This window comes from Schistocerca serialis, chromosome 2 (assembly GCF_023864345.2).
Source record: "Schistocerca serialis cubense isolate TAMUIC-IGC-003099 chromosome 2, iqSchSeri2.2, whole genome shotgun sequence".
NCBI lineage: Eukaryota > Metazoa > Arthropoda > Insecta > Orthoptera > Acrididae > Schistocerca > Schistocerca serialis.
The window spans coordinates 1,060,660,309-1,060,681,634 of record NC_064639.1 but is presented as its reverse complement, the minus strand read 5'-3'; the positions used below and the strand labels follow the sequence as shown (position 1 = coordinate 1,060,681,634).

Below are 21,326 nucleotides of genomic sequence, written 5' to 3'. Positions count from 1 at the left end.
CACTGACAGAACCACAGGCACATAGACACAGGCAACAGAGCATGCACAATGTCGGCACTAGTACAGTGTATATCCACCTTTCGCAGCAATGCAGGCTGCTATTCTCCCATGGAGACGATCGTAGAGATGCTGGATGTAGTCCTGTGGAACGGCTTGCCATGCCATTTCCACCTGGCGCCTCAATTGGACCAGCGTTCGTGCTGGACGTGCAGACCGCGTGAGACGACGCTTCATCCAGTCCCAAACATGCTCAATGGGGGACAGATCCGGAGATCTTGCTGGCCAGGGTAGTTGACTTACACCTTCTAGAGCACGTTGGGTGGCACGGGATACATGCGGACGTGCATTGTCCTGTTGGAACAGCAAGTTCCCTTGCCGGTCTAGGAATGGTAGAACGATGGGTTCGATGACGGTTTGGATGTACCGTGCACTATTCAGTGTCCCCTCGACGATCACCAGTGGTGTACGGCCAGTGTAGGAGATCGCTCCCCACACCATGATGCCGGGTGTTGGCCCTGTGTGCCTCGGTCGTATGCAGTCCTGATTGTGGCGCTCACCTGCACGGCGCCAAACACGCATACGACCATCATTGGCACCAAGGCAGAAGCGACTCTCATCGCTGAAGACGACACGTCTCCATTCGTCCCTCCATTCACGCCTGTCGCGACACCACTGGAGGCGGGCTGCACGATGTTGGGGCGTGAGCGGAAGACGGCCTAACGGTGTGCGGGACCGTAGCCCAGCTTCATGGAGACGGTTGCGAATGGTCCTCGCCGATACCCCAGGAGCAACAGTGTCCCTAATTTGCTGGGAAGTGGCGGTGCGGTCCCCTACGGCACTGCGTAGGATCCTACGGTATTGGCGTGCATCCGTGCGTCGCTGCGGTCCGGTCTCAGGTCGACGGGCACGTGCACCTTCCGCCGACCACTGGCGACAACATCGATGTACTGTGGAGACCTCACGCCCCACGTGTTGAGCAATTCGGTGGTACGTCCACCCGGCCTCCCGCATGCCCACTATACGCCCTCGCTCAAAGTCCGTCAACTGCACATACGGTTCACGTGCACGCTGTCGCGGCATGCTACCAGTGTTAAAGACTGCGATGGAGCTCCGTATGCCACGGCAAACTGGCTGACACTGACGGGGGCGGTGCACAAATGCTGCGCAGCTAGCGCCATTCGACGGCCAACACCGCGGTTCCTGGTGTGTCCGCTGTGCCGTGCGTGTGATCATTGCTTGTACAGCCCTCTCGCAGTGTCCGGAGCAAGTATGGTGGGTCTGACACACCGGTGTCAATGTGTTCTTTTTTCCATTTCCAGGAGTGTATGTTCTGATCGCACGTGACGGTCTCAGAGCACCAATATGTTGCTTATTTTTGTAATCAGCATCACTGAAATCCCACAAATACCTATGTAAACACAGATATCCAAAAAGCGAACGTTATTCTCCGTTCTCCACATCATATTTCAGTTTGTCTACACTCTACGAACACACATTACCTCAAAACTCATGCAGCTAGTGTCGCCAAAGTTGGAACACGCCGAAACTGTTTAGTTTCACCGACGAGTTGAACAAACGAGTGGCGCGCATGCGCAGTGACCGGTAGCGCAGTTGCCTGCAACCTAGTGTCGTCGTGTAAACTAGGCTTAACTATCCGCTGAAAATAATTTTCGGACAAGTCATCCAGAACAATGTCACGCTAATTCCTGTCTCTGGCACCAATTTTGATAACCTGACACCTCCAGTCTATATCCGACAAGTTGAAGTCACCCCCTATTACAACTGCATGATCAGGAAAATTACTAACGATATTCTGCAACTTCTGTCTGAAGCGACCTACCAATAGAGCTCCTGACCCAGGCGGTCTATAAAAGCATGCGATTACCACATTTGGCGGATCTTTGATACTTAACTTCACCCAGATTACCTCATAATCGGAATCCGCGATAACCTCGATAGATTTTATTGAATTCTTTACTGCAGTAAACACGCCGCATGCATTGGCGACTAACCTATCCCTACGATAAATATTTTCCAATATAACGTAGGATTTCGCTGTCATTAACGTTCGGTTGCAGCCAAATTTCTGTTGCTAAAACTATCTGTGCTTTAAAACCTACAGTTAGCGATACTAATTCTGGGATTTCTCCTAGGATGCTCATGCAGTTCACTAAAATCATATTAACCTTTTCTATCTCTGATCTGCAACGACGAAAGTTCTGTGGGAAATTGTGGTTAATTTATCAAGCAAATCGTCGTTGATCCCAAGGGAGAGTTTCTCTAACCTAAAAGAGCCCCATGTGCACGCCATACGTATTCCGTTACCCTAGTAGCCTCTTCCTGCATAGTGCACGCCTGACCTATTAAGTGGAATCCTGCAATTCTGTACCCGATAGCGGGGTCGAGAAATTGGTATCCGATGCCATCGCAGAGTCGTCTGAGCCTCTGGTTTAATTCTTCCGTTCTGCTCAAACCAGAGGACTGCGATCAACCCAGGCAACGATGCCAAAAATAGACAGCTTAGCCTGCGCGTGAGATGCTAGTTCACCAAATAAGCCATCCTCCGAAAGGAGGAGAGGATGCCGACAGAACTCAAGCGGCTGGCGTCATTCTTGTCGACATGTGCCACTACATGCAGCTGCCGGCAGAGTCTCTTCCACATAACGCCATACATACCAAGCACACGCTGGCATTCTTTCTCGCCTTGCCTGCTGTTTCCCTAGGGACTATCACCCGCCTAACATTGGAACTCCCAACGACAAGCATACCCATCCTGTACACCTGTCCGGACTGGGCAGGGAAATTGGCCTCTGGCCCAACAGGAGAGGCATCACGCGCTGGCTCGGAGTTATCATCAACACTGGGTAGCATCTCGCACCTGTTGCTAAGGCGTAGGGCAACAGCCGGGAGCCCTGCTCGCTCTTTCGCCTTCCGTACAGCCGACACGCTAGCCCACCACTGTATGCCACCCACTCTAGAGTGGGTCAGATGTTGCGAATCAGAATATGCAGCGACATCCGGCTCACCAGGGGATTCCAAAGGCACAAAGATGTCGCAGGTGTCGTCCCCAGTACCCCGATGCCGCCACAACTTTCAACATTAGCCAGAAGCATTTCCAAGGTGGCCAACGCTCCTTCCAGCTGTCCACGGACAGCAGCCAATATGTAGTATGTAGTATGTAGAGTAGATATAAGATCTCAAATAGCGCTGCTGAATTTGGAATGTACGCAGAATATAAGGAAAAGGATGAAGAAACACTAAAAACTGCTCTGCAAATTTCTCGCTTTGCCCTGAGACGGCAAACTCTTAAACAGAAATAAATTTCTCTACTGAAGTGGATATATCTACAGTTACCTGTTACTAGAAACTCTGCTCACCCGAAAGCTACTTCACGAGGTAAGTATGAAAACTAGAATGCGCTGGTCTAAACTACACTAGTGGCCATTAAAATTGCTACACCAAGAAGAAATGCAGATGATAAACGGGTATTCATTGGACAAATATATTATACTAGAACTGACATGTGATTACATTTTCACGCAGTTTTGGTGCATAGTTCCTGAGAAATCAGTACCCAGAACAACAACCTCTGGCCGTAATAACAGCCTTGATACGCCTGGGCATTGAGTCAAACAGAGCTTGGATGGCGTGTACAGGTACACCTGCCCATGCAGCTTCAACACGATGCCACAGTTCATCAAGAGTAGTGACTGGCGTATTGTGACGAGCCAGTTGCTCGGCCACCATTGACCAGACGTTGTCAATTGGTGAGAGATCTGGAGAATGTGCTGGCCAGGGCAGTAGTCGAAGAGTTTCTGTATCCAGAAAGGCCCGTACAGGACCTGTAACATGCGGTCGTGCATTATCCTGCTGAAATGTAGCGTTTCGCGGGGATGGAATGAAGGGTAGAGCCACGGGTCGTAACACATCTGAAATGTAACGTCCACTGTTCAGAGTGCCGTCAATGCGAACAAGAGGTGACCGAGACGTGTAACCAATGGCAACCCATACCATCACTCCGGGTGGTACGCCAGTACGGCGATGACGAATGGTCCAAATGGCTCTGAGCACTATGGGACTTAACTTCTAAGCTCATCAGTCCCCTAGAACTTAGAACTACTTAAACCTAACTAAGCTAAGGACATAACACACATCCATGCCCGAGGCAGGATTCGAACCTGCGACCGTAGCAGTCTCGCGGTTCCAGACTATAGCGCGTAGAACCGCTCGGCCATCGCGGCCGGCGGCGATGACGAATACACGCTTCCAATGTGCCTTCACCGCGATGTCGCCAAACACGAATGTGACCATCACGATGCTGTAAACAGAACCTGGATTCATCCGAAAAAATGAGGGTTTGTCATTCGTGCACCCAGGTTAGTCGTTGAGTACACCATCGCAGGCGCTCCTGTCTGTGATGCGACAAGGGTAATCGCAGCCATGGTCTCCGAGGTGATAGTCCATCCTGCTGCAAACGTCGTCAAACTGTCTGTGCAGATGGTTGTTGTCTTGCAAACGTCCCCATCTGTTGACTCAGGGATCGAGACGTCTCTGCACGATCCGTTATAGCCATGCGGATAAGATGCCTGTCATCTCGACTGCTAGTGGTACGAGGCCGTTGGGATCCAACACGGCGTTCCGTATTACCTTCCTGAACCCACCGATTCCATATTCTGCTATCAGTCATCGGATCTCGACCAACGCGAGCAGCAATGTCGCGATACGATAAACCGCAATCGCGATAGGCTACAATCCGACCTTTATCAAAGTCGGAAACGTGATGGCACGCATTTCTCCTCCTTACAGGAGGCATCACAACAACGTTTCACCAGGCAACGCCGGTCAACTGCTGTTTGTGTATGAGAAATCGGTTGGAAACTTTCCTCATGTCAGCACGTTGTAGGTGTCGCCACCGGCGCCAACCTTGTGTGAATGCTCTGAAAAGCTAATCATTTGCATATCACAGCATCTTCTTCCTGTCGATTAAATTTCGCGTCGGTAGCACGTCATCTTAGTGGTGTAGGAATTTTAATGGCCAGTAGTGTATTTTTATTAATTATACGATATGCAGAGCGTAAAGGCCTCCCGTTAGAGGGCGCTCGCCATGAGGAGCTGACACGTGAAGCGGCGGTCGGCAGCTGTACAGAGGGCACTGCTTCCGAGTCCGTAGCGTGCAGCGAAGTGGTGAGCGAGGGCGCGCTCCGCGAGGCGTGGCGGTGACGCACGCAATAGGCCGGGCCGTGCCTGGCGCCGCCCTGCGGCCGGCAGTCGGCACGGCTGCGCGGTAAAGGGGGCGCTCTACCCTGCAGGCGCGAGCGGCACGTCGGCTTTAAGCTCACGCCCGTGTATCGCGTCCCAGCGTGACAAATGTTGTTATATCGACGTCGCTACGGCTGCAGCAGCTAAACTCATTTTGTAACTTGTCTGTGAATTTCATAACTAACTCAAAAGCCGGAGTATAAGTAAGTTAGTAATCATCGCAATGTGATAAGTAAGTATAAATAATTTGAGGATGATCATATGTTCTTGTCTGGTGATATGCGTCACAGTAGAAAGTACGTACTCCGGGTCTCAGAGTTCCTCTCAGAATAACCAGAGGGAAACATGGTAGATTAACACGACTCACAAACAGAAATGCAGGGTGTTTCGGGAGGAACGGTACGTATTTTAGGAGTTGGTAGACTAGATAAGTTCCAATAAAACATTTCATATAGGTGTTCACTATTTATTGGTAACAGAGAGAGAGAAGCTCTCATTTAGTTTGTTGGTACTCCAGTTGCTACGTGTCTATTTATCGACTATCATCTTTATTTTGAAGTTCAAGTTTTGAAATTTTGCTGCAGTTTACATACTTGAATTTTTCAAACGTGGTTGCGACTTTTTGCTAGTTCCACTGTGTCTTTCGAGGATGCCGCATGTGTATGCAATGATGCGCATGCCGGTATGGCATCTGTGAGCGGATATTGTAATCGAAACGCTACTGCTGCTTGTAGATAATACGGTAGACGATTTTCTGACTGCAGAGTGGAAGATTAAAGAGTGCGTAATCGTATCTTCGATAACTGCGTGAGACTGGTGGAATGTACAGCAGTCATATTTGATATGAAATTACAAACTGAGTTCATCTACAAGCATACGTAGAATTTCTATACATGCCGGTCTCCCACGCACAAGAATATGGCAGACCTTACATACGCATTGGTTCTGTTCTTATCATTTGCAGTCGATTCAGCAGCTTCGAGAAGTAGATAAAGCCAATGGATTGAGATTTTGTCGTTGGCTAATTCCACAACGTCCAGTAATCCCTTCACTGTTGAAGCCACTTTCACAAGTGACGGCATCAATAACACTCATGGTTCACGTCAGTGGTCCAGTGAAAACCCAAATCTTTGTGGGAGCACATTTTCAAGGATTGTTTCTGTAAATGTGTGGTGTGGTACGATAGACAACCAGTTGATCGGGCCTGTTGTATTACCTCATCGTCTTACAGGGAGTTGTTACGTAGACTTTCTGAACATAAACTTCCAGCGTTATTGGAACAGGTTTCTTTGGGTACAGAAATAAGCATATTGTTCCAGCATGATGAAGCCACGACACGTTCTATTCCGCACGTGGCACACAATCTAATCCTAACATTCTTCAGAAGATGGCCTGGCAGAAATAGCCACGTTTCTTGGCCACCAAGATACCAGGACCTTACCCCTCGATAATTTTTTCTGCGCGGATAGTTGAAAAGGGGAGTACAAGGAGAAGAAGTAAACACAAAGAGCTGAATTGAACGAGCGGATTATGAATAGTGCTGCTCTCATACAAGAATGCCAAGACGACCTCAGAAATACTACAGTGGTATCGTCAAGCTAATTCGAAACTACAATGAAGTCGGAGATGGGATTTATGAAAATCAACTTTGAACTAAATCGTTTACCTCTGCTTAACATCTTCCTTGAGTACCCGTTTGGGTTACATTCTAACATCTGTATCTCTATAATCAACAAAAACAGACACATGTTACAATGAATACTCTTTACTACCACCATCTAAAGATATTAAATATTCTTCACGAAACACCCAGTTTTTGTTGCTATTACCAAAGAAATTTTTTCTTGCTGTAGTTACACGAGTACAACGAATTCAAACTTACAGGGCTGCCTATTTACAAATTGGTGATTACTTTAAAACACAGGTTCCACTGACATGAACGATAACTCTTAAATAAATATGGTAGCAAAAAGTTTCTGCATCTTAGTTTAACAAACTAGTTTTTAGATAAATAAAATAACTCGGCACACACACACACACACACACACACACACACACACACACACACACACACACACACACAATACACCAGTCCGATAGATCATATTTTAACGCCAGCTTTTAAAAAGAGTTCCAAGAGCAGTTTATAAACTTTTATCAAGACCATCAACTCATTGCAGGGAACTTCTTATTTCATTTCAACCAGCTCTGTAAGTTGCCAATTTGATTTCTTTCTGTGTCTAGGGCAGCCACAACAGATGCATAGTGTTGATATGATGGTGTGATGTGAGTCCTATGGAAGTGTTCTGACCAACAGCCGTGGTTGTATTTCAGACTCACAATGATCATTACTAGCCGCCTCTTGTTCCCTTTGCTAGTGGAGTTACGTTTCATATACCAGTTCCCAGTATTGTATTGAGCCTTAAGAATTGTGGGTGCATTTGTCTGTACCACATGCCCTTGAGAAGATCTTCGGTTTCCCACTCGTTGTTCCACTCTCTTCTGGGCATGTCTATGACTGCTGAGTACAGCAGTTAGATACCCAGATGGGATGTATCTCCCTACTATTCCTCCTGTTACTGCATCCTTTGCCAGTTGGTCGTTCTCCTCTCTCCCCACAACCCCAGCTTGCACGTTGTTCCCTCCGCTCTAGCTCTGATGCAGCACCAGCCAACTGGGGTAGTAAATTGATCTCTCTTTGCCTTTACAAACTGATGTTAGTGTTTGCAGGGCAGAGAGAGAGAGAGAGAGGATTCATCAATGTAACGATATGGTCAACTCTGATCATCATACTGGATCTATACGCTCTTTCAGTGGCTATCAGTTCTGCAGTCTGAAATGATGCCAGATACTCAGAAGTAACTCCTACCGTACGCTGTATCAAATGAAGACTACAGTGAATTCAGATCTCTACAATGAGGAGATAAAAATCGTACGATAGCGATATGCAAATATATCAGATGGCGGTAGTGTCGCGTACACAAGGTATAAAAGAGCAATGCGTTGCTGGGGCTGTTATTTGTACTCAGGTGCTTCAAGTGAAACGGTTTCCAACACGACTATGGCCGCAAGAGGAGACTTAACAGACTTTGAACGCGGGATAGTAGTTGGAGCTAGACGCATGGGATATTCCATTTCGGAAATCGTTAGGGAATTCAGTATTCCGAGATCCACAGTGTCAAGAGTGTGGCGAGAAAACCAAATTTCAGGCATTACGCTGAACCGATCATTGACTGGAAATGGTTATTCATGGACTTCGTGTTCCCAAACAAGGATGGAATTTTTATGGATGATATTGTGCCATTGACGAGGCCACAGTTGTTCGTGATTGGTTTGAAGCACATTCTGGACAGTTCGAGCGAATGATTCGGCCATCCAGATCGCCTGATACGAATAGCATCGAACATTTATGGGAGATAATCGAGAAGTCAGTTCGTGCACAAAATCCTGCACCGACAACACTTTGCAGTTATGGGCGACTATAGAGGCAGCATGGCTCAATATTACTGTGGGGGACTTCCAACGACTTGATGAGCCATGCCTTGTCGATTTCCTGCACTGTGCCAGACAAAAGGAGGCCCGTCACGATATTAGGAGGTATCCCATGACTTTTGCCACCTCATTTTATATTAGCGACCATATGGATGGTGATTGCTCCTGCATGGACAGGTTTGTAGGCAGTTTCTCATACACAGTTTTACGAATGCCGGACTGTTTCGCATTTTCGTCTCACGCAAGCAATGTGCCAGCAGTTCCGATATCACAAATCATATTTACAGGCAAATAATACAATGAAATAACTCAGAATAACACTAACAGTGTCGGTACTTAGTTTTGAAATGCATAGCAGCAGCCTTGAGATATTCTGTATGGGCGAGCATGTTGAAAAAGGCGATTGAAAGAACTAAAATTAGTCATCTTAAGAACGAGCGCACACTTTTACGTGCAGACACATAAAAAGTTTAACTAATCTTTGTAGGAAAAGTTAATTTAAAATAAATTAATTTCAAATCATTTAAGTTGCATGACAGATTTATGGAGAAATGGGTACTAATCGCAGCTCATAGTGTCACATGTTGTAAGCTACAATAAACAGTTTGGACTAAAACGTTTTCTGCTCTCTAAAATAGAGGTTTGCGGGGACCACTACGTCTGCCCACCAATCGGGAAGGAATGTTCGCTTTCAGGGTCACGTCTACGGCGACTTCATTAGCGACAGAGTACACGCTCAGACTGGGGGGCAGGGTTATGTAATTCAGAGTAACCGACACGATATTTGTCTTAAGCATTTTGGTAAAACCCGCTAAACCTCATCTAGTTTTCCGGATGGGTATCTGAGCCACCGTTCTTGCAAACACGAGTCCAGTGTCATAGGAACTGTGGCAGTTCGCTCTCTCCCAAAACCGCACGCAGCTTGTTGTTTCAGAATCGTTCAACACTGATCAAGAAAAGATTAGGACACAGTTGGCAATTGCGTAAATTTTCACTTACTCGCTACATATTTCACAATCGATGAAGTTTATTAAACGCAGCCGTACCCGATACTTTAAATAAACATGGGCTATTAATTATTTTGTGGTCGTTTTTATGTGTTAATAGGGCATCGTTGAAATGCGTATTGGTGAAAAGTTGCTCCAATTGCACAGCTAGTTGATAGCAGAGGCTGGTTTTGATTAACCCATAGACTCATGTAGGGATTCATCACAGAATTTAAAGCGCAAAACGCTATATTATATGCGAGCTTTGTACTTAGGTACAATATTGCCTGACGGAATCCTACAACATGGATCGGAACCGTCCATGAGAACAGGCTACTTGTCCAATTGCTGCTGCTTTTCTATTGCTATACACAGAATACTGTTTACGGTGGGCATAGAAGGTTGGTGCACACCAGCTTCCCTGTCTATACGTCAGGAAGGAGATGCAACAGCAGGATCAAGCACCATGATGAGAATCAACCATCCCACAAGAATTAAAAATGAAAAAAGAACGCAACATATAAGAATAAAAAGAGCAATACTAGTAACTGCAGCAACACATACTAGTATTAGTATTAGTACTAATGTTAGTGGTAGTGGCGATGAGAAAGCAGAAGGAGGAAAAATATAGAGTAGAATACAAAAATCTATGAAAACCAGAAATTGCTCTTACAAAACATTTTATTGAGCAGCGGTTATAATGTAAATGATTCGGTCGTCAAAGGTGTAGTAGTAGTAGTAGTAGTAGTAGTAGTAGTTCTAGCAGTAGCAACAGAAACAAGTTCCACAATGAACGAACGTGCAACATGAGGAGAATTTTAGTAGCAAGAATTGTAGCTCTAGTAGTAGTAGTACTACTACTACTGTTACTATACTACTGGCACTACAAGTACTGCTAGCAGTAACATCAGTAGTAACGATAGTAGTAGTAATCGTAGTAGTAGTAGGGGAGGAGGAAGAGGGAGAGTTGCTGTTGTTGTAAGAATAAAGAGCAGCAGTCCTAGTAGCTGTAACAACATGTAGTAGTATTAGTATTACTAGTAATGGTAGTGGTAGTAGTGATGAGAAAGCAGACGGAGGAAAAATACAAAGTAGAATAAAAACCTATGAAAACCAGAAATTGCTCTTACAGAACTTTGTATCGAGTAGGAGTTACAATGTAAATGATTCGGTATCAAAAGTGTAGTGATAGTAGTAGTAGTAGTAATAGTAGAAGTAGTAGTTCTAGCAGCGTAACAGAAACAAGTTACACAATGAACAGACGTGCAACAGGAGAAGAATAAATAATTGCAACTGTGGTGGTACTACTACTATTACTATTACTACTAGCACCAGAAGTACTACTAGTAGTAACAACAGTAGTAACCATAGTAGTAGTAATCGTAGTAGTAGTAGTAGTAGTAGTAGTAGTAGTAGGAGGAGGAGGAGGAGGAGGAGGAGGGGGGATGGAGTAAGAGGGACAGTTATTGTTGTTGATCTTGTAAGGTAGTACAGTAGAAATAAAGTTGGTAGAACTAGTACTAGAACATAAAATATAATAAAGAAACGGATGAAAAGGAGGAGGAGGAGCAGCAGTAGTAGCAGAAGAAGAGAAGAAAACTGGACGAGAAGCAAAATGTGTTCGTTACGAATCATATAAGCTTATAATGTTTATAGTGCAAATATCAGAAAATATCGTGGTAGTAGAATAGTAACGGATAATAAGGAAAAAAGATTTAAATCCACACAATACACCTCTTACTACTTACATTCTTCGAGTAGTGCCTTCTCAAGTTCTTAGGAGCGTTGGAATAAACAACAAATTTAGGGATAACTCGACCTAGACTAGTAGGCAATGGAAAAGTTGTGGATAGGCAGAGGATAGGATAGAAGTCTGTTATAGTACTACTGCAGCTGCGACATCGAGACGGTTCTGGTTGCACTGAGAAGCATTATATAGTGTGTGTGTGTGTGTGTGTGTGAGAGAGAGAGAGAGAGAGAGAGAGAGAGAGAGAGAGAGAGAGAGGCGCCAGCAGGTGGCGGTCGGCGGTACGTACCAGCGGCTGCTGGGCGTGGTGCGTGGCGGCGCGCTGCGGTGTCTGCGTCGCCGGCGGGCGCCTACGTCTGCCGTCTGCCGACTGGCGGCCCCGACCTGCGCGACGCGCCGCCGGCAGCACTGGCAGCGGCCGCTATCGACCGGCGCCTGGCGTCGCGGCGCCGGACACGCTCGCCGTGCCGAACAGCTGCTGCTGCCGCGCGCGCTCCGCGGAGCGTCCGCGCAGGATGCGGCGCTACACGCTCAAGGACTCTGCCGGCCGCGTTGTGCTGCACCGGCGCCGTGCGCTGGTGTTAATACCGGCGGGAATGGAAAGGTGTGATTCCTGTGCGGCGTCTGAGAATGGGGCGTTAAGGACTGGTTCCCTACGATTTTCTTCCTACACTACTGGCCATTACGATTGCTACACCAAAAAGAAATGCAGATGATAAACAGGTATTCATTGGACAAATATATTATACTAGAACTGACATGTGATTACGTTTTCACGCAATTTCGGTGCATAGATCCTGAGAAATCAGTACCCAGAACAACCACCTCTGGCCGTAATAACGGACTCGATACGCCTGCGCATCGAGTCAAACAGCGCTTGCATGGCATGTAGAGTTACAGCTGCCCATGCAGCTTCAACACGATACCACAGTTCATCAAGAGTAGTGACTGGCGTGTTGTGACGAGCCAGTTGCTCGGCCACCATTGACCACATGTTTTTATTGGTGACCAGGGCAGCACTCGAACACTTTCTGTATCCAGAAAGGCCCGAACACGACCTGCAACATGCGGTCGTGCATTATCCTGCTGAAATGTATGAAGGGTACAGCCATGGGTCGTAGCACATCTGAATTGTAACGCCCACTGTTCAGGGTGCCGTCAATGCGGACAAGAGGTGACCGAGACGTGTAACCAATGGCACCCCATACCATCACGCCTGGTGATACGCCAGTATGGCGATGACGAATACACGCTTCCAATGTGCGTTCACCGCGATGCTGCCAAACACGGATGGGACCATCACGATGCTGTAAACAGAACCTGGATTCATCCGAAAAAATGACGTTTTGCCATTCGTGCACCGAGGTTCGTCGTTGAGTACACCATCGCAGGCGCTCCTGTCTGTGATGCAGCATCAAGGGTAACCGCAGCCGTGGTCTCCGAGCTGATAGTCCATCCTGCTGCAAACGTCGTCGAACTGTTCGTGCAGATGGTTGTTGTCTTGCAAACGTCCCCATCTGTTGACTCCGGAATCGAGACGTGGCTGCACGATCCGTTACAGCCATGCGGATAAGATGCCTGTCATCTCGACTGCTAGTGATACGAGGCCGTTGAGATCCAGCACGGCTTTCCGTATTACCCTCCTGAAACCACCCATTACATATTCTGCTAACAGTCATTGGATCTCTACCAACGAGAGCAGCAATGTCACGATACGATAAACCGCAATCGCGATAGGCTAAAATCCTACATTTATCAAAGTCGGAAAAGTGATGGTACGCATTTCTCCTCCTTACACGAGGCACCACAACAACGTTTCACCAGGCAACTACGGTCAACTGCTGTTTTTGTATGAGAAATCGGTTGGAAACTTTCCTTATGTCAGCACGTTGTAGGTGTCTCCACCGGATCCAACCTTGTGTGAATGGTCTGAAAAGCTAATCATTTGCATATCACAGCATCTTCTTCCTGTCGGTTAAATTTCGCGTCTGTAGCACGTCATCTTCGTGGTGTAGCAATTTTAATGGCCAGTAGTGAACTTGCAGGTTGTTAACTTCACTGCCCGGGCATCGATATATTCCTACAGGAAAAGATACCATTCTAAAATATAAAAATAAAAACTGAGAAAAATAAAAAATCGTTTAGTTATGTACAAAACAGTTGCATTCCGGTCGGAGCAACCGGTGGTAGCGCTCACTGTACGTGATGTGTGCTATGTGCGAATGTGTGAGTTTTATTTGATGGCCGGTCGGAGTGGCCGAGCGGTTCTAGGCGCTTCAGTCTGGAACCGCGTGACCGCTACGGTGGCAGGTTCGAATCCTGCCTCGGGCATGGATGTGTGTGATGTTCTTAGGTTAGTTAGGTTTAAGTAGTTAGAACCTTCTAAGGGACTGATGACCTCAGAAGGTAAGTCCCATAGTGCTCAGAGCCATTTGAACCATTTTTTTATTTTATTTGCTGAAGAAAGATTTGGCCGAAAGCTGTAAGTCTAGAAGTCTTTTCGTTGTGCCTGTCTGCAACTCAACGCGTCATCTTTACAGTCAGCAACAATCTGACCTTTTCTTAATTTTGTTGATATTCTAACCTGAAGTTTCCATTGTTTGAAACATTATGAACAGTTAGATTAAATCGCCAGTAGCTAATTTAGTAGCGTACAGCGATTGGAGAGAGGTATGGAAAAACCGGGAGAAACGCATGCTTGAACGTAAATGCAGATGCCTGCAGTCTATGTTGTTGTTTTTGACCACTAACGGAACCTGTGCAGTGTCGTCAATCTACATATACATTTATACTCCGCAAACCACCCAACGGTATGTGGCGGAAGGCACTTTACGTGCCACTGTCATTACCTCCCTTTCCTGTTCCAGTCGCGTATGGTTCGACGGAAGAACGACTGCCGGAAATCCTCCATGCGCGCTCTAATCTCTCTAATTTTACATTCGTGATCTCCTCGGGAGGTATAAGTAGGGGGAAGCAATATATTCGATACCTCATCCAGAAACGCACCCTCTCGAAACCAGGACAGCAAGCTACACCGCGATGCAGAGCGCCTCTCTTGCAGAGTCTGCCACTTGAGTTTGCTAAACATCTCCGTAACGCTATCACGCTTACCAAATAACCCTGTGACGAAACGCGCCGCTCTTCTTTGGATCTTCTCTATCTCCTCCGTCAACCCGATCTGGTACGGATCCCACACTGATGAGCAATACTCAAGTATAGGTCGAACGAGTGTTTTGTAAGCCACCTCCTTTGTTGATGGACTACATTTTCTAAGGACTCTCCCAATGAATCTCAACCTGGTACCCGCCTTACCAACAATTAATTTTATGTGATCATTCCACTTCGAATCGTTCCGTACGCATACTCCCAGATATTTTACAGAAGTAAATGTTACGAGTGTTTGTTCCGCTATCATACAATCGTACAATAAAGGATCCTTCTTTCTATGTATTCGCAATACATTACATTTTTCTTTGTTAAGGGTCAGTTGCCACTCCCTGCACCAAGTGCCTATCCGCTGCAGATCTTCCTGCATTTCGCTGCAATTTGCTAATGCTGCAACAGCTCTGTATACTACAGCATTATCCGCGAAAAGCCGCATGGAACTTCCGACACTATCTACTAGGTCATTTACATATATTGTGAAAAGCAATGGTCCCATAACACTCCCCTGTGGCACGCCAGAGGTTACTTTAACGTCTGTAGATGTCTCTCGATTTAGAACAACATGCTGTGTTCTGTTTGCTAAAAACTCTTCAATCCAGGCACACAGCTGGTCTGATATTCCGTGGGCTCTTACTTTGTTTATCAGGCGACAGGGCGGAACTGTATCAAACGTCTTCCGGACGTCAAGGAAAATGGCATCTACCTGGGAGCCTGTATCTAATATTTTCTGGGTCTCATGAACAAATAAAGCGAGTTGGGTCTCACACGATCGCTGTTTCCGGAATCCATGTTGATTCCTACAGAGTAGATTCTGGATTTCCAGAAATGACATGATACGCGAGGAAAAAACATGTTCTGAAATTCTACAACAGATCGATGCCAGAGATGCAGGGCTATAGTTTTGCGCACCTGCTCGACGACCCTTCTTGAAAACTGGAACAATGCTGGAAATATGTTGCAAATGCTAGTCGTGGTCATAGCGGTGTACCTGTAGTTGTGATTGCATTACAATGAGGTGAAAAACGTCATGAGATACCTCCTAACATTGTGTGCGATCGCATTTTGCCCGGCAACTCGACGTGGCATGGACTCAACAAGTCGTTGGAAGTCCCCACCATAAATACAGGGTGATTCAAAAAGAATACCACAACTTTAAAAATGTGTATTTAATGAAAGAAACATAATATAACCTTCTGTTATACATCATTACAAAGAGTATTTAAAAAGGTTTTTTTTTCACTCAAAAACAAGTTCAGGGATGTTCAATATGGCCCCCTCCAGACACTCGAGCAATATCAACCCGATACTCCAACTCGTTCCACACTCTCTGTAGCATATCAGGTGTAACAGTTTGGATAGCTGCTGTTATTTCTCGTTTCAAATCGTCAATGGTGGCTGGGAGAGGTGGTCGAAACACCATATCCTTAACATACCCCCATAAGAAAAAATCGCAGGGGGTAAGATCAGGGCTTCTTGGAGGCCAGTGATGAAGTGCTGTGTCACGGACTTCCTGGCGGCCGATCCATCGCCTCGGGTAGTTGACGTTCAGGTAGTTACGGACAGATAAGTGCCAATGTGGTGGCGCTCCATCCTGCTGAAATATGAATTGTTGTGCTTCTTGTTCAAGCTGAGGGAACAGCCAATTCTCTAACATCTCCAGATACTGTAATCCAGTTACAGTAGCACCTTCGAAGAAAAAGGGACCAAAAACGTTATTGGCTGAAATGGCACAGAAAACGTTCACCTTAGGCGAGTCACGTCCATACTTAGTTGTTTCCCGCGGATTCTCAGTGCCCCATATACAGACATTGTGACGGTTGACTTTCCCGTTAGTGTGGAAAGTTGCTTCATCACTAAACACAATCTTTGAAACGAAAGATTCATCTGTTTCCATTTGAGCTAGGATAAAATCACAGAAATCGATTCTTTTAATCTTATCAGCTGCAGACAGTGCTTGAACCAATTTCAGACGATAAGGTTTCATAACTAACCTTTTTCGTAGGACTCTCCATACAGTTGATTGTGGAATTTGCAGCTCTCTGCTAGCTCTGCGAGTCGATTTTCCTGGGCTGCGAACAAATGCTTGCTGGATGCGTGCTACATTTTCATCACTCGTTCTCGGCCGTCCAGAACTTTTCCCTTTGCACAAACACCCATTCTCTGTAAACTGTTTATACCAACGTTTAATACACCACCTATCAGGAGGTTTAACACCATACTTTGTTCGAAATGCACGCTGAACAACTGTCGTCGATTCACTTCTGCCGTACTCAATAACACAAAAAGCTTTCTGTTGAGCGGTCGCCATCTTAGCATCAACTGACGCTGACGGCTAGTCAACAGCGCCTCAAGCGAACAAATGTACAACTAAATGAAACTTTATAGCTCCCTTAATTCGCCGACCGATAGTGCTTAGCTCTGCCTTTTGTCGTTGCAGAGTTTTAAATTCCTAAAGTTGTGGTATTCTTTTTGAATCACCCTGTATTAAGGCGAGCGGCCTCTCTAGTCGTCCATAACTGCGAAAGTGTGAAGGATTTCGTGCACAAACTGACCTCTCAATCACGTCCTCTAGATACTCGATGGGATTCATGTCGGGCGATCTGGGTGACCAAACCATTCGCTCTATTTGTCCAGAATGTTCTTCAAACCGGTGGCGAACAGTTGTGGCCCAGTAACATGGCGCAATGTCATCCAGAAATATTTCATTGCTGTTTGGGAACATGAAGTCCATGAATGGCTGAAAATGGTCCCTAAGTGCCGTGCATCTACATCTACAATTAAATCTAGAGTGATGCTCCGCAAGGCACTGTGCGGTCCGTCGCGCAGGCTACGCTGTACCACTGCTAGTCACTTCCCTTCCTGTTCCATTCGCAAACGACATCTATAAGCCCCCGTATGAGTCCATAACTTCGTGGTCCTTACGGGCAATGTATGTTGGCAACAGTACAATCGTTCGGCAATCAGCTTCAAATACCGGTTCTCTAAATTTTTTCAATACTGTTTCTTGAACAGAACGTCGCCCTCCCCCATTTGAGTTCCCGAAGAAACTCCGCAACACTTACGCATTGTTCGAAGCTACCGGTAACAAATCTGGCACCCCGCCTCTGAATTGCTTCGATGTCTTCCTTCGATCCGACCTGGTGCGTATCCCAAACACTCGAGCAGTACTCAAGAACAGGTCGCACAAGCGTCCTATATGCAATCTCCTTTGCAGATGAACCACTCTTTCCTAAAATTCTCCCAATAAACCGAAGTTGACCATTCGCCTCGCCTACCAAAATTTCTCACATGCTCGTTCCATCTATATCGCTTTGCAACGTTACGCCCAGATACTTAAACGACACTGCTGATACTGTATCCGAACATTACAGGTTCTATCTTCGTACTCATCTGCAACAACTTACATTTTTCCACATTTAAGTGTAGCTGCCGTTCATCACACCAACTGGAAGTTTTCTCTAAGTCGTCTTGTACCTTCTTACAGTCACTCAGTTCCGACACCTTACTGAAAACCACGGCATCATCAGCGAACAACTACAGATTGAAGTCCAACCTGTCCGCCAAATCATTTATATATACAGGGTGGTCCATTGATCGTGACCGGGCCAAACATCTCACGAAATAAGCGTCAAACGAAAAAACTACAAAGAACGAAACTTGTCTAGCTTGAAGGGGGAAACCAAATGGCGCTATGGTTGGCCCGCTAGATGGCGCTGTCATAGGTCAAACGGATATCAACTGCGTTTTTTTTTAAATGAAACCCCCATTTTTTATTACATATTCGTGTAGTACGTAAAGAAATTTGAATGTTTCAGTTGGACCACATTTTTCGCTTTGTGATAGATGGCGCTGTAATAGCCACAAACATATGGCTCACAATTTTAGACGAACAGTTTGTAACAAATGAGGTTTTTTAAATTAAAATAGAGAACTTAGGTACCTTTGAAAATTTTATTTCGGTTGTTCCAATGTGATACATGTACCTTTGTGGACTTATCATTTATGATAACGCATGCTGTTACAGCGTGATTACCTGTAAATACCACATTAATGCAATAAAAGCTCAAAATGATGTCCGTCAACCTCAATGCATTTGGCAAAACGTGTAACAACATTCCACTCAACAGCGAGTAGTTCGCCTTCCGTAGTGTTCGCACATGCATTGACAATGCGCTGACGCATGTTGTCAGGCGTTGTCGGTGGATCACGATAGCAAATATCCTTCAACTTCCCCCACAGAAAGAAATCCGGGGACGTCAGATCCGGTGAACGTGCGGGCCATGGTATGGTGCTTCGACAACCAATCCACCTGTCACGAAATATGCTATTCAATACCGTTTCAACCGCACGCGAGCTATGTGCCGGACATCCATAATGTTGGAAGTACATTGTCATTCTGTCATGCAGTGAAACATCTTGTAGTAACATCGGTAGAACATTATGTAGGAAATCAGCATACACTGCACCATTTAGATTGCAGTTGATAAAATGGGGGCCAATTATCCTTCGTCCCATAATGCCGCACCATACATTAACCCGCCAACGTCGCTGATGTTCCACTTGTCGCAGCCATCGTGCATTTTCCGTTGCCCAATAGTGCATATTATGCTGGCTTACGTTACCGCTGTTGGTGAATGACGCTTCGTCGCTAAATAGAACGCGTGCAAAAAATCTGTCATCGTCCTGTAATTTCTCTTGTGCTCAGTGGCAGAACTCTACACGACGTTCAAAGTCGTCTCCATGCAATTCCTGGTGCATAGAAATATGGTACGGGTGCAATCGATGTTGATGTAGCATTCGCAACACCGACGTTTTTGAGATTCCGGATCTCGCACAATTTGTCTGCTACTGATGTACGGATTAGCCGCGACAGCAGCTAAAACACCTACTTGGGCATCATCATTTGTTGCAGGCCTTGCCTGAGCACTTCCTGTTTCCTTAAATAACGTAACTATCCGGCGAACGGTCCGGACACTTGGATGATGTCGTCCAGGATACCGAGCAGCATACATAGCACACGCCCGTTGGGCATTTTTATCACAATAGCCATACATCAACACGACATCGACTAACACGGGTAATGTATCACGAAGCAAATACCTTCCGCATTGACGGAATGTTACGTGATACCACGTACTTATACGTTTGTGACTATTACAGCGCCATCTATCACAAAGCGAAAAAAGTGGTCCAACTAAAACATTCATATTTCTTTACGTACTACACGAATATGTAATAAAAAATGAGGGTTCCTATTTTTAAGAAACGCAGTTGATATCCGTTTGACCTATGGCAGCGCCATCTAGCGGGCCAACCATAGCGTCATCTGGTTTCCCCCTTCAAGCTAGACGAGTTTCGTTCTTTGTAGTTTTTTCGTTTGATGTTTATTTCGTGAGATATTTGGTCCGGTCACTATCAATGGACCACCCTGTATATAAAGAAAAACTGCGGTCCTGAGCCACTCCTGACGATCCATAGTCTCTGATGAACATTCGCCGTCTAGGACAACATATTGGGCTCTACTATTTAAAAACTTTTCGAGCCACTCACGTATCTGTGAACTTATTCCAAATGCTCGGGCCTTCGTTAACAGCTTGCAATGAGGCACCGTGTCAAATTGCCTTCCGGAAGTATAGAAACATGGAATCTGCCTGTTGCCCTTCATCAACAATTCGCAGTATATCATGTGAGAAAAGGACAAGCTGAGTTTCTCTCGAACGATGCTTTCTAAAACCCTGCTGATTCGTGAACATAGGCTTCTCAGTCTCAAGAAAGATTATTATATTCGAACCGAGATTATGTTCAAGGATTCTGCAGCAAACAGAATTTAAGCATATTGTTCTGTAATTTTGCGGGTCCGTTCTGTTACCCTTCTTATATACTGGTGTCGCCTGCCCTTTTTTTCTGTCGCTTGGGACTTTGTGCTGGGCGAGAGATTCAAGAAAAAAGCAAGCAAGGTAAGGGGGAAATGCTGTAGAGTACTATTTGTAGAATCGAACTGGGATTCCATGCGGACATGGTGATTTATTTGCTTTCAAATCTTTTGATGTTTTTCTACGCCAAGTATGCTTATTACTATGTCCTCCATATGGGAGTCTGTCCGATGGTCAAATGACGGTAGGTTTGTTCGATTCTCCTGTGTGAACGGTTTCTTGAACGTGAAATTTAAAACTTCGGCTTTCGTTTTGCTATCTTCAACTGCCACACCAGACTGGTCAACAAGGGACTGAATAGAAGCCTTAGATCCACTTAGCGATTTTCCGTGAGACCAGAATTTCCTCGCGTTCTGTGCCAGATCTTTTGCTAAGATGTGACTGTGATAAGTGTCGTCTGTTTCGCGCATAGATCTTTTTACAGGCGCACGAATCTCCAAGTGATGCCAATTCACTGTGCGCGGCGTAGCCGCGCAGTCTCAGGCATCTTGCCACGGTTCGCGCGGCTCCCCCGTCGGAGTTTCCAGTTCTCCCTCAGGCATGGGTGTGTGTGCTGCCCTTAGAGTAAGTTAGTTTAAGTTAGATTAAGTAGTGTGTAAGCCTAGGGACCGACGACCTCAGCAGTTCGGTTCCATAGGAACTTACTACAACCACCACCAATTCATTGTCTAAGTGAAATGCTACTAACTGCTTATCTGCTCTCTCTAGTAGAAACACTCTTCTAGCCTTATTGACTACTTTATT

At 45.8% G+C, this 21,326-nt stretch overlaps 1 protein-coding gene across 1 annotated transcript in view; it reads right to left on the bottom strand.

Annotated features, from left to right (window-relative positions):
• The window catches only part of LOC126458510 (clavesin-2-like), a 235,600-nt gene extending 223,751 nt beyond the window's left edge, over positions 1–11,849 (bottom strand). The window contains exon 1 of the mRNA XM_050095605.1: positions 11,774–11,849. The gene's annotated coding sequence lies outside the window, so the exon portion shown is untranslated. The remainder of the gene's footprint in view (positions 1–11,773) is intronic.
• Between the last annotated feature and the right edge of the window lie 9,477 nt (positions 11,850–21,326).